We start from the raw sequence: 12,632 nt of genomic DNA, 5'->3' as shown, positions 1-12,632 counted from the left end.
GGATTTAACTCTAGTCATTTCATCCTCCAACTTAGGGCGATCGTAGCCTTTTTGCTCAAATCTAGATGTAAGAATGCGAGATTGTGTAACAAAATCTTCCTCTGACGTGCAATTTCTTTGCAACCTAATATACTGACCCCTGGGGATTTCAGATCAAGATTTCAGATCAAGAAACGTATTGCACACTTAGTAAAGATCCCATGTTGTTATTTAAGGATGAACTACATTCCATTATAGAGGATGGTAAGGATCAAAAGATCCTGAATAAGAAAGAAGCTATGTATTTGGATCCCTTGTTTTGTAGAACCCCTATTATTTATTTTTTGCCCAAAATTCATAAGGACACTGTCAATCCCCCTGGGCGACCTATTGTTAATGGGATCGATTCAGTGTCCACGAGACTTGGGCAATATATTGATTTCTTTCTGCAGCCGCTTGTGACCAAAACCCCTACCTTCCTTAAGGATACGAAACACATCATCCAGATTCTGGAGACCTTGGCATGCTCATCCCCAACTTTTTTGGTAACAGCGGACGTGAGTTCACTGTATACCATTATAGGACACAAGGATGCCATGTCATCTGTTGAATGGGCCCTGTCCTCGTCATCACTTTCGGGAAGACATCAAGAGTATCTTTTAGGTTGTCTTGATTTCTGCTTATCGAGGAACTACTTTTGGTAAAATAGGGATTTTTATTTACAAACAAGGGGAGTTGCTATGGGGGCTCGCTTTGCTCCCAGTCTGGCTAATATCTTTATGGCCCACTGGGAGGAAGAAGCTGTATTTTTAAACCGGCCACCAGAGCTTATTTGCTACCGGAGATTTATTGACGATCTCATTCTCATATGGAGTGGTGATAGAGGCAAACTCGATACCTTCATTGAAAGTCTCAATAATAATACAAAGAACATATCCTTGACTTGGACTATCGACCCTGAAAAGGTTGTGTTTTTGGATTTGACTATCAATATTACACATGATCGTTTTATAATGACCAATTACTTCAAATCCACTGATCGCAACTCATACATCCCCCTGGGGAGTTGTCACCACCATTCTTGGTGGTGCAATATCCCCAGGGGTCAGTATATTAGGTTGCGAAGAAATTGCACGTCAGAGGAAGATTTTGTTACACAATCTCGCATTCTTACATCTAGATTTGAGCAAAAAGGCTACGATCGCCCTAAGTTGGAGGATGAAATGACTAGAGTTAAATCCATGGACAGGGGTACATTAGTTGCGGATACCACAAGAAACCCCGCAGGAGATATAATTTTAAGATGGTGCTTGACTATAACGTACAATATCGCATGTTTGAGAAAGTCGTACAAAAAAACTGGCCCATTTTGAAACAAGATAAAATATTAGGCCCGGTTCTACCTGATCACCCTCAATTTATTTACAAAAAAGCCCCATCACTAAGGGACCGTTTGGCCCCTAGTGTTTTAAACCCCCCAGTCCCCAGGTCTGACAGGTTGTTCTCCTTTTTAGGAGGCTTTTACGCATGTGGTAAATGCATCCCCTGCAAGCATGCTAAGGGGAATGTTGAGAAAAGAAAAAAATTTCTGGCATCTGCCACCAATAAGGAATACGAGATTAAGCAACTCATCACCTGTGAAACTGTAGGGGTTGTGTATATGCTGGAGTGTGGTTGAATTTGGACCCTGGTGTACAGCTGCTGTGTTCTATGTGTTATACGCGCTGATTGTATTTTTTATTTAATGCTATATAAGTACCTGAAAATAAAATAAATAACAGTTGCATTCTCTGTAATAAATGAAATTAACCACTTGCCGCCCGCCCTATTGCAAATTGACGTCGGCAAAGTGGTTTGAGAATCCTGACTGGACGTCAATAGGCGTCCGCAGGATTCACCGATATTGCGCGCCCCCGGGGGCGCGCACCACGGCGATCAGGGATGACGCTTGTCCCTCGGACACATCGCATCCCCGATCAGGGTAAACAGCCAATGAAATTGGCTGTTTACCATGTGATCGGCTGTGTCCAATAACAGCCGGTCACATGACATAACAAATCGGGTGCGCGCGCAATGCGCGCCACCGGGGGCACGCAGCGCGTGGATCGGAGATGCCGAGTGTCCCTTGGACACAGTCCCATACCGATCAGGGTAAACAGCCAATGAAATGGCTGTTTACCCATGTGATCGGCTGTGTTCAATCACAGCCGGTCACAAGTATAAACAAAGTAGCGGTTTCCAGGGATCTCTCCTTCTCTCTCCTCACACACCGATCGTGTGAGGAGAGAGAAGGAGAGATCCCATCAGTGAGTGAAACACCTTTTATAACACTTGTCTACTGTCTACAAAACACGCACCCCCCCACCAATAAAGAGAACCTGTCACAGCCCATCAAGATCTGTCACAGCCCATCAGAACCTGTCACAGCCGCAGGGAGCTCTCATTATCCGATTCTGGTTCGGAATACGAGCCAGTGGAGGGTAGTGGATCGGAGTCTGAGTCAGCGGAGGAAACCGCCCCTCCTAAAAGAGTAAGGAGATCAGGACCAAGATCAGAACACCTACCTACCACCAGCAGCGCCAGACCCCAGGAAGAGGAGCCCAGTACCAGTACTGGAATTGCACACCCAACCCAAAGAATCCGGGCCCAGTCCTACCTTCCCGATGCCCTGGCAAACCCCTTATGGTTGCCTGCCAATTCAGGATCCGCTACAATCCCCCCTTTTACTGCACAGCCAGGTGTGCAGCCCAACACTTCAAATTTTTCATATTTGGACTATTTCTATTTATTTTTCCCAGAAGATTTGTTGCAGTACATGGTGGACCAAACAAATCTCTATGCAGAGCAATTTATTGCTGCCAACCCCAGTTCGTTCTACGCCCATATGTTCCATTGGTGACGTCTCACACTAGACAAATTCAAATTGTTCCTGGGCCTTACTTTTAATATGGAGCTTACAAAGAAAAATGAACTGCATGTCTACTGGTCCACCCACCCCATCCACCACATACCCCTATATTCTTCTGTTATGTCCAGGACACGGTACGATATGATAGTGCGTTTCCTACATTTTAACGATAATTCGCAGTGCCCTCCCCAAGATCATCCCAACCACGACAAATTATATAAGCTTCGCCCCCTAATAAATTCTTTTACCAAGCGATTTTCTGAAGTCTTTATCCCTGACCAAAATATTTGTGTAGACAAATCCCTTATCCACTTTACTGGCCGGCTCAATATCAAGCAGTATATCCCAAGTAAGAGAGCCAGGTACGGGGTGAAAATGAACAAATTATGTGACCGAGCCACTGGATACATGTACTCATTTCGCATTTATGAGGGAAAAGACTCCCAGCTCCAGCCCCGTGAGTGCCCCACATACATAGGAACCAGTGGTAAAATTGTGTGGGACCTTGCATACCCCCTGTTCAAAAAAGGTTACCACTTATATGTAGATAATTACTACAGCAGCCTGCCCCTTTTCCGTCACCTGTATCGTGAAAAAACCCTGGCCTGTGGAACCTTCCGAAAAAATAGGAAGGGCTTCCCACAGAACTTACTTTCAAAACGGCTACAAAAGGGGGAAGCCGCATTCATGAGGAATGAGGAGGTGTTGGCCATGAAGTGGCGGGACAAGAAGGATGTTCACATGATGACTACCATTCACAATGACACCTTGGTGGAGGTTCAGAGAAGACGTGGCCCCGTAGTAAAGCCTGAATGTGTCCATGACTACAATCTGTATATGGGGGGGTGGATTTAAATGATCAGATGCTGCAACCATATTTGTCAACCCGCAAGTCCAAATATTGGTATAAAAAAGTTGCATTTCATCTGTTTCATATGGCCATGTTCAATTCATTTGTCTGCTATCAAAAATCACCCGAAAACCAACCCATCACCTACCTCAAATATCTTGAAAATATTATCACTGCCCTTATTTACCAGCAAGGACCCACCCCAGGAAGCATTCGCTCTGATAGTGTGAGTCGACTTCATGAGCAAAATTTTCCCTATACCATTCCCCCTGCAGAATCCGGAAGAAGACGCCAAAAGAAATGTCGTGTATGCTCAAGTAGAGGAGCCAGAAGAGATACAATTTATTATTGTCCCGATTGTCCCTCCCAACCTGACCTGTGTATCGGTGATTGCTTCAAAAATTATCACACATCTATCAGATATTAGTTCCCCTTATTAGTAACAGACTGCCATTTCCCCATTTCAATTACCTGTGTGCATCATTTGCCTTCCATGTTAACTGACCCTGGCCTGTTTACCGACAATGTCTTTGCCTGCTGTTTTAACCACTTTTCTGACTACCACGTGCACCGACCTCAGCCTGTTTACTGACGATGCCTTTGCCTGCCGTTTTAACCTTCTTTCTGACTTCAACGTGCACCAACCTCAGCCTGTTTACCGATGATGGCTTTGCCTGCCGTTTTAACCACGTTTCTGACTTCCACGTGCACCGACCTCGGCCTGTTAAATCGACCATGTTTTTGCCTGCCACTTGGACTGATCTTTTGCCCTTCTACTTCAGTACACTGGGGTCTCACATATGCGAGGGGCTTCAGAATAGCGTTCTGAGTAGAGAAAATCAGTTTTTGGTTTTCTGTGTTCCCAGAACAGGGTCTGGTTGCCCGGAGGCTTCAAAGAGATTTGGGTGGGAGAAGCCTCTACCCCTGTCCCCCTGGCCCTAAGCTTGATGGTCCTTCCTGCTGCCTGGACCAATACTTTGGCTGTGCTGACCATATCACTGCCTGTAATGACCCAGGACTTTATGGACTGTTTATTTCTGCTGCCTGGACCAATATTTTGGCTGTGTTGACCTTATCTCGGCCTGCTGCCTCTACTGACTATAGACAGTATTTCTGCCTGGACATCTCTGCCTGCTACCTGGACCAATGCTTTGGCTGTGCTGACAGTATCTTTGCCTGAACTAACTATGGACAGTATTGCTGCCTGGACGATTGCTTTTGCTGTTGCTGACCACATCCCTGCCTGCTGCCTGGACCGATGCTGTCCTTTGTGGGCCACTACACTACTAAAACCACAGGTAATCTTTTGTTATTTGGTATTTACATGTTATGTGTTAGAAATATGAAGGGCCTTCAAAAATACGATCGGTAGTCATGAAATTATATGTGTAATTTATGCTCCTAGAATGACTGGAGGTGCTATTTGGATGTTGGGCTTCTGTATGTGGCCAGGCTGTGTAAGAGTGTCACACATGTGGTATCATTAAACTCAGGAGGAGTAGTAGAATGTATTTTGGGGTGTCATTTTTTCTATGTACATGCTATGTGTTAAAAATATCTTATAAATGGACAACTTTGTGTAAAAAAAATGCGTTTTCATTTTTTTTCCATGTTTTCCGAAAACTTCTGGAAAAAAATGAACCGTTCAAAAGACTCATTATGCCTCATAGATTATACGTTGGGGTGTTTGCTTTTCAAAATGGGGTCATTTTGTGGGCGTTTCCATTGTCCTGGTGCTCCAGAGCCTTCAAAAGTGAGATAGGTCGTCATGAAATGATATGTGTAATTTTGCTCTTAGAATGCCTGGAGGTGCTACTTGGATGTTAGGCCTCTGTATGTGGCCAGGCTGTGTAAAAGTCTCACACATGTGGTATCGCCATACTCAGAAGGAGTAGTAGAATGTATTTTGGGATGCCATTTTTGCTATGCACATGCTATGTGTTGGAAATATCTTATAAATGGCCAACTTTGTGTAAAAAAAAATGCGTTTTCATTTGTTTCCCACGTTTTCCGAAAACTTCTGGAAAAAAATGAACCGTTCAAAAGACTCATTATGCCTCATAGATTATACCTTGGTGTGTTTGCTTTCCAAAATGGGGTCATTTTGTGGGCGTTTCCATTGTCCTGGTGCTCCAGGGCCTTCAAAAGGGAGATAGGTCGTCATGAAATTATATGTGTAATTTTGCTCTTAGAATGCCTGGAGGTGCTACTTGGATGTTAGGCCTCTGTATGTGGCCAGGCTGTGTAAAAGTCTCACACATGTGGTATCGCCATACTCAGAAGGAGTAGTAGAATGTATTTTGGGATGCCATTTTTGCTATGTACATGCTATGTGTTGGAAATATCTTATAAATGGACAACTTTGTGTAAAAAAAATGCGTTTTCATTTTTTTCCCACAACTTCCGAAAACTTCTGGAAAAAAATGAACCTTTCAAAAGACTCATTATGCCTCATAGATTATACCTTGGGGTGTTTGCTTTCCAAAATGGGGTCATTTTGTGGCCGTTTCCATTGTCCTGGTGCTCCAGAGCCTTCAAAAGTGAGATAGGTCGTCATGAAATTATATGTGTAATTTTGCTCTTAGAACACCTGGAGGTGCTACTTGGATGTTAGGCCTCTGTATGTGGCCAGGCTGTGTAAAAGTCTCACACATTTGGTATCGCCATACTCAGAAGGAGTAGTAGAATGTATTTTTGGGTGTGGTTGCAAGTATGCGCATGCTTTGTTCAAGAAATAACCTGTCAATACAATAAGTTTGTGTAAAAAAAAAAAAAAAAGTCTTCATTTTCCCAAGAATTGTGGGAAAAAATTACAACTTCAAAAAACTCACCATGCCTCTTACTAAATACCTTGGACTGTCTACTTTCCAAAAAGGGTCATTTGGGGGGTATTTGTACTTTCCTTGATTGTTAGTGTCTCAGGAAATGAGATAGGCCTTTAGTACATCAGGTGTGATCAGATGTGATCAATTTTCAGTGATTTTCACCCTAACTTGTAGACTCTATAACTTTCACACAGACTAAATAATATCCACTAATTTGGGTTATTTTTACCAAAGATATGTAGCAGTATAAATTTTGGCCCAAATTTATGAAGAAAAATGACTTGTTTGCAAAATTTTACAATAGAAATTTAAAAAAAAGTGTTTTTTTTTTCAAAATTTTCGCTCTTTTTTTGCTTATATCGCAAAAAAGAAAAAACCCAGCGGTGAGTAAATACAACCAAAAGAAAGCTCTAATTGTGAGAAAAAAATGGTAAAAATTTTGTTTGGATACAGTGTAGCATGACAGAGTAATTGTCATTCAAAGTGTGAGAGTACTAAAAGCTGAAAATTGGTCTGGGCGGGAAGGTGTTTAAGTGCCCTGTATTGAAGTGGTTAAGAAGAGTGGGACCCCCTTATTATGACAATGTAAGGTGTGTAAATTTGGGGATGCATATGCAAAATAGGGCAATATGGAAGGGTTAGAACCCCTAGCAGGGTATGTTTTTACTCTGGGTCTATGCCCCACTGGGTTGATTTCCCTTCACTTCCTGTTCTGGAGACCCAACATCAAATAAGAGGAAATGTTCCCAAAGTGAAGGGAATTCCCATCTTGAACACTTGTCACTGGAACATTTCCCTCCATTGGAAGATTGACCCTCAACTGTTCCTCTAGTGACACAATTTTGGATTTCCTCTCACTGTCTCTCTCTGTGACAATGGTCACAGTACAAATAGAGAGGGTGAATCTCCCCAGAGAAGACACAGAAAGAGGGTCTAACTCTCTCCCACCATATCCAAACTGAAAAAAAAAATATGTTACCTTTACATACATACTTTGCAGGTGAATCATAATGAAAATAATAATTCAATGAAGAAGGAGAATAAGGAGTTAATAAGAATGACTATAGTAAATTAAGGGTTAATAAAGGTTTAAACGGAGGAAAAAAAAAAAAATTACTTGACAAGGTTGCTTTAAACTGACTTAATTTGCGGACCGAAGTTCATCCCTTTGATCTGTAAATGAATAAACAGAAAGATACACTGTTTCTTTTTATCTGTCTCTTTCAGCGTGGAGCAATGTTGTTGATAAACATTGTCGGCTGCTTTTTTTTTACAGCTGTGAGCAGAGAACGGCTCTGCACTTTTTACATGAATCATGGAAATGCTGGATTAAGATCGAGTGGGGGGGTCGAATCGAGATTACAATCTAGTAACATTTTTTTTTTAAAATTATTTATTTATATTAGAAAACCGGTTCACGGGGACATACAGCAATAATGTGATTACATTCAACAACAGTACATACATAGGTATGGGAACAATATGTGGCGCACACTGAAATGAAATGAAAAACATGGCATCTCTTTTCTATAAGTTTGGGAGGCATAGAAAGATATTACAGTATTGATGGCCTACAGATTGTTTACCACAACATAGTTTCTGACATATAACTATGAATCCATCTATAGCGTTCCTTCCGCTGGTCCTCCGTCTGTCAGTGTGCCTTGAATGTGATTGCAGAACTGCAGGGGAACATAGTCCCAGTTTAAACGGCCTCCTATTTATTTTATTATTTTTGAGAAAAGAAGAGAATATCTAGTGAGAAAAAGGACAGATTAGTAGGGTAGAATGGGTATAGCCAGGGTTAGAAAGAAAGGAGGGGAAGGGTATGAGGGGGGGTGTACACATGGGGGGGGGCTGGGGATCTGAATATTGATTCACGAGTATGTGTATTTGCTTGCGTCTATCTGCGATTATTCCTAGAAACAGAGTGCATTATAACCTCACCGACCTCGAAGTGCCTGTCCCTCTTCTGAATACTTGAACATATTCCATAATTGCCAAGTTTTGGTGTATGTTTCCTGTATGTTTTGGCTTGTGAGGATTAAAGGGGTTGTAAAGGTAAAAATTTTTTCACCTTAATGCATTCTATGCATTAAGGTGAAAAAACTTTTGACAGTACCGCCGCCCCCAGCCCCCCCGTTTTACTTACCTGACGCCTCGAATCTTCGCTCCTCGTCCTCGTCAGCTTCATTGCAGCTCAGCCTGGTCGCTGATTGGCTGCAGTGGATGGATTGAAAGCAGCGCAGCCATTGGCTCGCGCTGCTGTCAATCACATCCGATGACGTGGCGCGCCGGGGGGCGGGGCCGAGTGATACAGCGAGCGGCTATAGCCGCCGGCTGTATCACGGGAGCGCGCCCGCAAGCACTCACCACCGTGCGAGGGAGCTCGCATGAAGGTGGTAAATGCTTGCGGGGAGGAGCTGAAACAGCCGCCGAGGGACCCCAGAAGACCAGGTTCGGGGCCACTCTGTGCAGAACGAGCTGCACAGTGAAGGTAAGTATAACATGTTTGTTATTTTAAAAAAAAAAAAAAACAACTTTACAACCCCTTTAAGTCCTCCATCTGATTTATTTCCTCCACTTTTTGGAGCCAGAGGGCTATGGTTGGTGTTTGGGTGGACTTCCAAAAGAGTGGGATGCAAGTTTTTGCTGCGTCTAGCAAGTGACGTACAACTGATTTCTTGTAAATCCGTGTGGGGGTGTTGTTAGCATGTAAAAGGAAGTATGCCGGGTCATCTGGTACAACACGGTCTGTGAATTTTTGCGTTAACTGGCGGACTTCTCTCCAGAAGTTCTGGATCCGAGAACAGGACCAGAAAATATGGAGGAGTGTGCCTTTTCTTTCCTGACATGTCCAACACACATCTGATGACGAGGGGAATATTGTGTTAAGCAATGCTGGGGTTCTGTACCAATGAGTAAGGATTTTATCATTTGTTTCTTGGATCTTGGTACATAAAGAGGATTTATGGGTAAACTGCAGGATGTGCTGTTTTTTGCTGGTGGTAAACTGACATTTTAGTTCTTTTTCCCATTTGGAGAGGCCCTGTAATTTATATTCCTCCGCTGGAGTGATTAACATACTATAGGTTAAAGAGAGTGAATGTAGTAAGGGCCCCGTACCCGAGCAAAGGTCTTCCATAGGTGTGAGGGTTTGATCAGTATCATTAGGTGGTGACATACTGCTGAGGAAGTGATGGAGCTGTAGTGCTCTCAAAAAATCCAGACGGAACTGTCCTTCTGGGTCGGACAACTCTGTGATAGTCTTCCACCTACCCCTATTGCTGAAATGTGAGGCTTGGAATAGTCCCTCCTCCCTCAGTTCCCGAAACCTCCCATCACCCATTCCTGGTTCAAATAAAGGGTTTCCTAGTATGGGCTTAAGTGGTGAATTGCGAGAAAAGAGAAAAGATGAGTCAATCAGATGAGCACAGACACGTGCCATGTTACCTATTAACGGGTGGCGCTTGAGATCTGTTGGGAGGGCAATGTAACACCAGGGGATTCTGTGGATTCTATAGGAGTCGCGCTTTGTGCTAGTTTAAGTTGCGTCCACAGTTTGGTGGTTGTATGTCGGCACCAGTTGATGAGCCTTCCTAAATGTGTTGCTCTATAGTAAGTCTGAAGTTCAGGCATTGCCAGTCCTCCGTATCGTTTGGGCAACGAAAGGATCTTCCTGTGTAGTCGCGGTTTTTTCCCTGCCCAAAGGAATTTAATGAATATTGATCTTATTTGGTTAAAATAGTCTGCGGGTATATGTATTGGAATAGTCTGTAGGAGATACAGGAATTTGGGTAGGATTGTCATCTTGAGGATGTTGCAACGTCCAAACCAGGAGTGAAGCCCCCCATTCTATTTATCTAGCATTTGTTGGACTTTTTTTAGTAGGGGTGGGAAGTTAAGCTTGAACAATTGGGAGAAGGTCGGAGGTATGTGTGTACCCAGGTATTTCAGAGCTGTAGTGGTCCATTTCAGGTGGAAACTATTTTGAAGTTGTGTGAGTTGTGGTTGTGGAATTCCCAGTCCCATCGCTTCAGACTTACTAAAGTTAATTTTCAGATTGGCCAGTTGACCATAGATGTGAAATTCTTTCATAAGGTTGGGGAGAGAGATGGTTGGGTTTGTGAGGGAGAACATCAAGTCGTCAGCATACGCAGAAACTTTAAATTGTTTATTATTTACTTCTACTCCTGTAATGTCTGGGTTCAATCTAATGTGGCATAGGAAAGGTTCCAGGGATAGCGCGAAGAGCAGAGGTGATAAGGGGCAGCCTTGACGGGTCCCATTAGTAATTGGGAAAGCTTCCGAGATTACCCCGATCGCTCTTACTCTGGCTGTTGGGTCTGAATAAATTGCGGAAATCCAATGTAATGCATTTTGTCTCTTAGTCCTATGTGTTTCAGCGTTGCAAGCATGAACCTCCAGCTGACCCGGTCGAACGCTTTTTCGGCGTCTGTTCCGAGTAGGATGCATGGGGATTTGGTACTATTAGCTATATGCAGTAGGTTAAGGACTTTTTTTTTTTTTTTTTAAAGGGTAAATTTTATTGAAGTTCACAAAATTATTTTACAGTACTGTATCACAATTCTTTGTCACCTTATAACATCTTATATTGTGTAACATTGTATACTGGTAACAATCACTCAAATCTAATATTTGTTATCATAAAAAAAATTTTTATAAAAAATAAAAATAAAGCTCTGTCAATATACGTATTAACCAACTTATTCGTTTCTTATCTTATTGTTTCCTTTTCTTATTCCTATTATTTCCTTTGGCTTATATACTCTATTATTATTCCCAACAGTAAATCTATGTCCTACCTCACGTCCATCACACCTGCACATATATCTTGTTAATTAAGCTGATATTAATTATATATCAATCTCTCCGGATACCTTTGTGATCCATTTCCCCCAGATTTTGTTAAATTTTTTGTTACTCCCTCTAGCCTGATATGTGAGTTTATACATTGGTAGGGCTTTATCTATCAATCTTAACCAGTCCCCAAGAGAGGGAGGGCTCTGTTCCCTCCACTTGAGGGCCAAGGCCTTCTTAGCATAACAAAATAGTATTCGTAAAAGGGTTTTCTTTGATGTGGGTATGTCTTCCTCTTCCAAGTCTCCAAGCAAGCACCTAGCTGGAGAATAAATATTTGGAAGCTCTAGCTTTTCCTCCACGAATGTAAGGATTTCCCTCCAGTATGACATCACCTGGGGGCATTGCCATACCATGTGGAAGAAATCTCCCACCTCTGCTTTGCAACGGGTACACTCCGGGGAATCCCTCCTTTAGGTTAAGGACTTTAATCGTGTTGTCCCTAGCTTCCCTAGTTGGGACGAAACCTACTTGGTCTAGGTGTATAAGTGAGGTGAGGTGTTGTTGTAATCTGGTGGCGATGATCTTTGTAAAAAGTTTTAGATCCGTATTCAAAAGGGAAATCGGGCGATAGGACCCGCATTGGCCTGGATCTTTACCCTCTTTTGGTATAACGGAGATTTGTGCCTGTAACGTGGATTTATGAAACTTTTCCCCTGAGCCTAGGTTGTTATAAAGTCTGACCAGATGTTGACCTAGAGAGGGGAGTAGGGTCTTATAATAAGGGATTGTAAGTCCATCTGGGCCTGGCGCTTTACCCAATTTAGTATTTTTTAATGCGATTTGCAGATCGTTCAACGTGATGGGATCTTCTAATAGGGATTTTGCATCATCTGGGAGGGTGGGCATTAGGGAGGATGATATGTAATCTGTTGTTTTTTCGGGGGGAGTTTGCATCTCCTTTAAATTGTATAGAGAGGAATAGAAAGAACTAAACTCCTGCATTATGTGTTGGGGTAGAGAGGCCTTCCGACCCGTAGGGGACATAACGTGGGATATATATGAAGCCATTCTTTGTTCTTGTATTGATTGGGCTAGTAGTCTCCCGCATTTGTTACCCGATTCATAATTTTTCCTTTTGCTAATTTGTATTGCCGCTTTCGCTTTATATCGTAAGAGGTCAGTAATCTGCGTACGGACTGAGTCTAGTTCTATTTCCAGTTGTTTGGTGGGTGTCTGTTTATGACGC

The sequence above is a fragment of the Aquarana catesbeiana genome, linkage group LG01 (assembly GCF_042186555.1).
Source record: "Aquarana catesbeiana isolate 2022-GZ linkage group LG01, ASM4218655v1, whole genome shotgun sequence".
Taxonomy (NCBI): domain Eukaryota; kingdom Metazoa; phylum Chordata; class Amphibia; order Anura; family Ranidae; genus Aquarana; species Aquarana catesbeiana.
Note: the sequence above shows the minus strand (reverse complement) of the source record.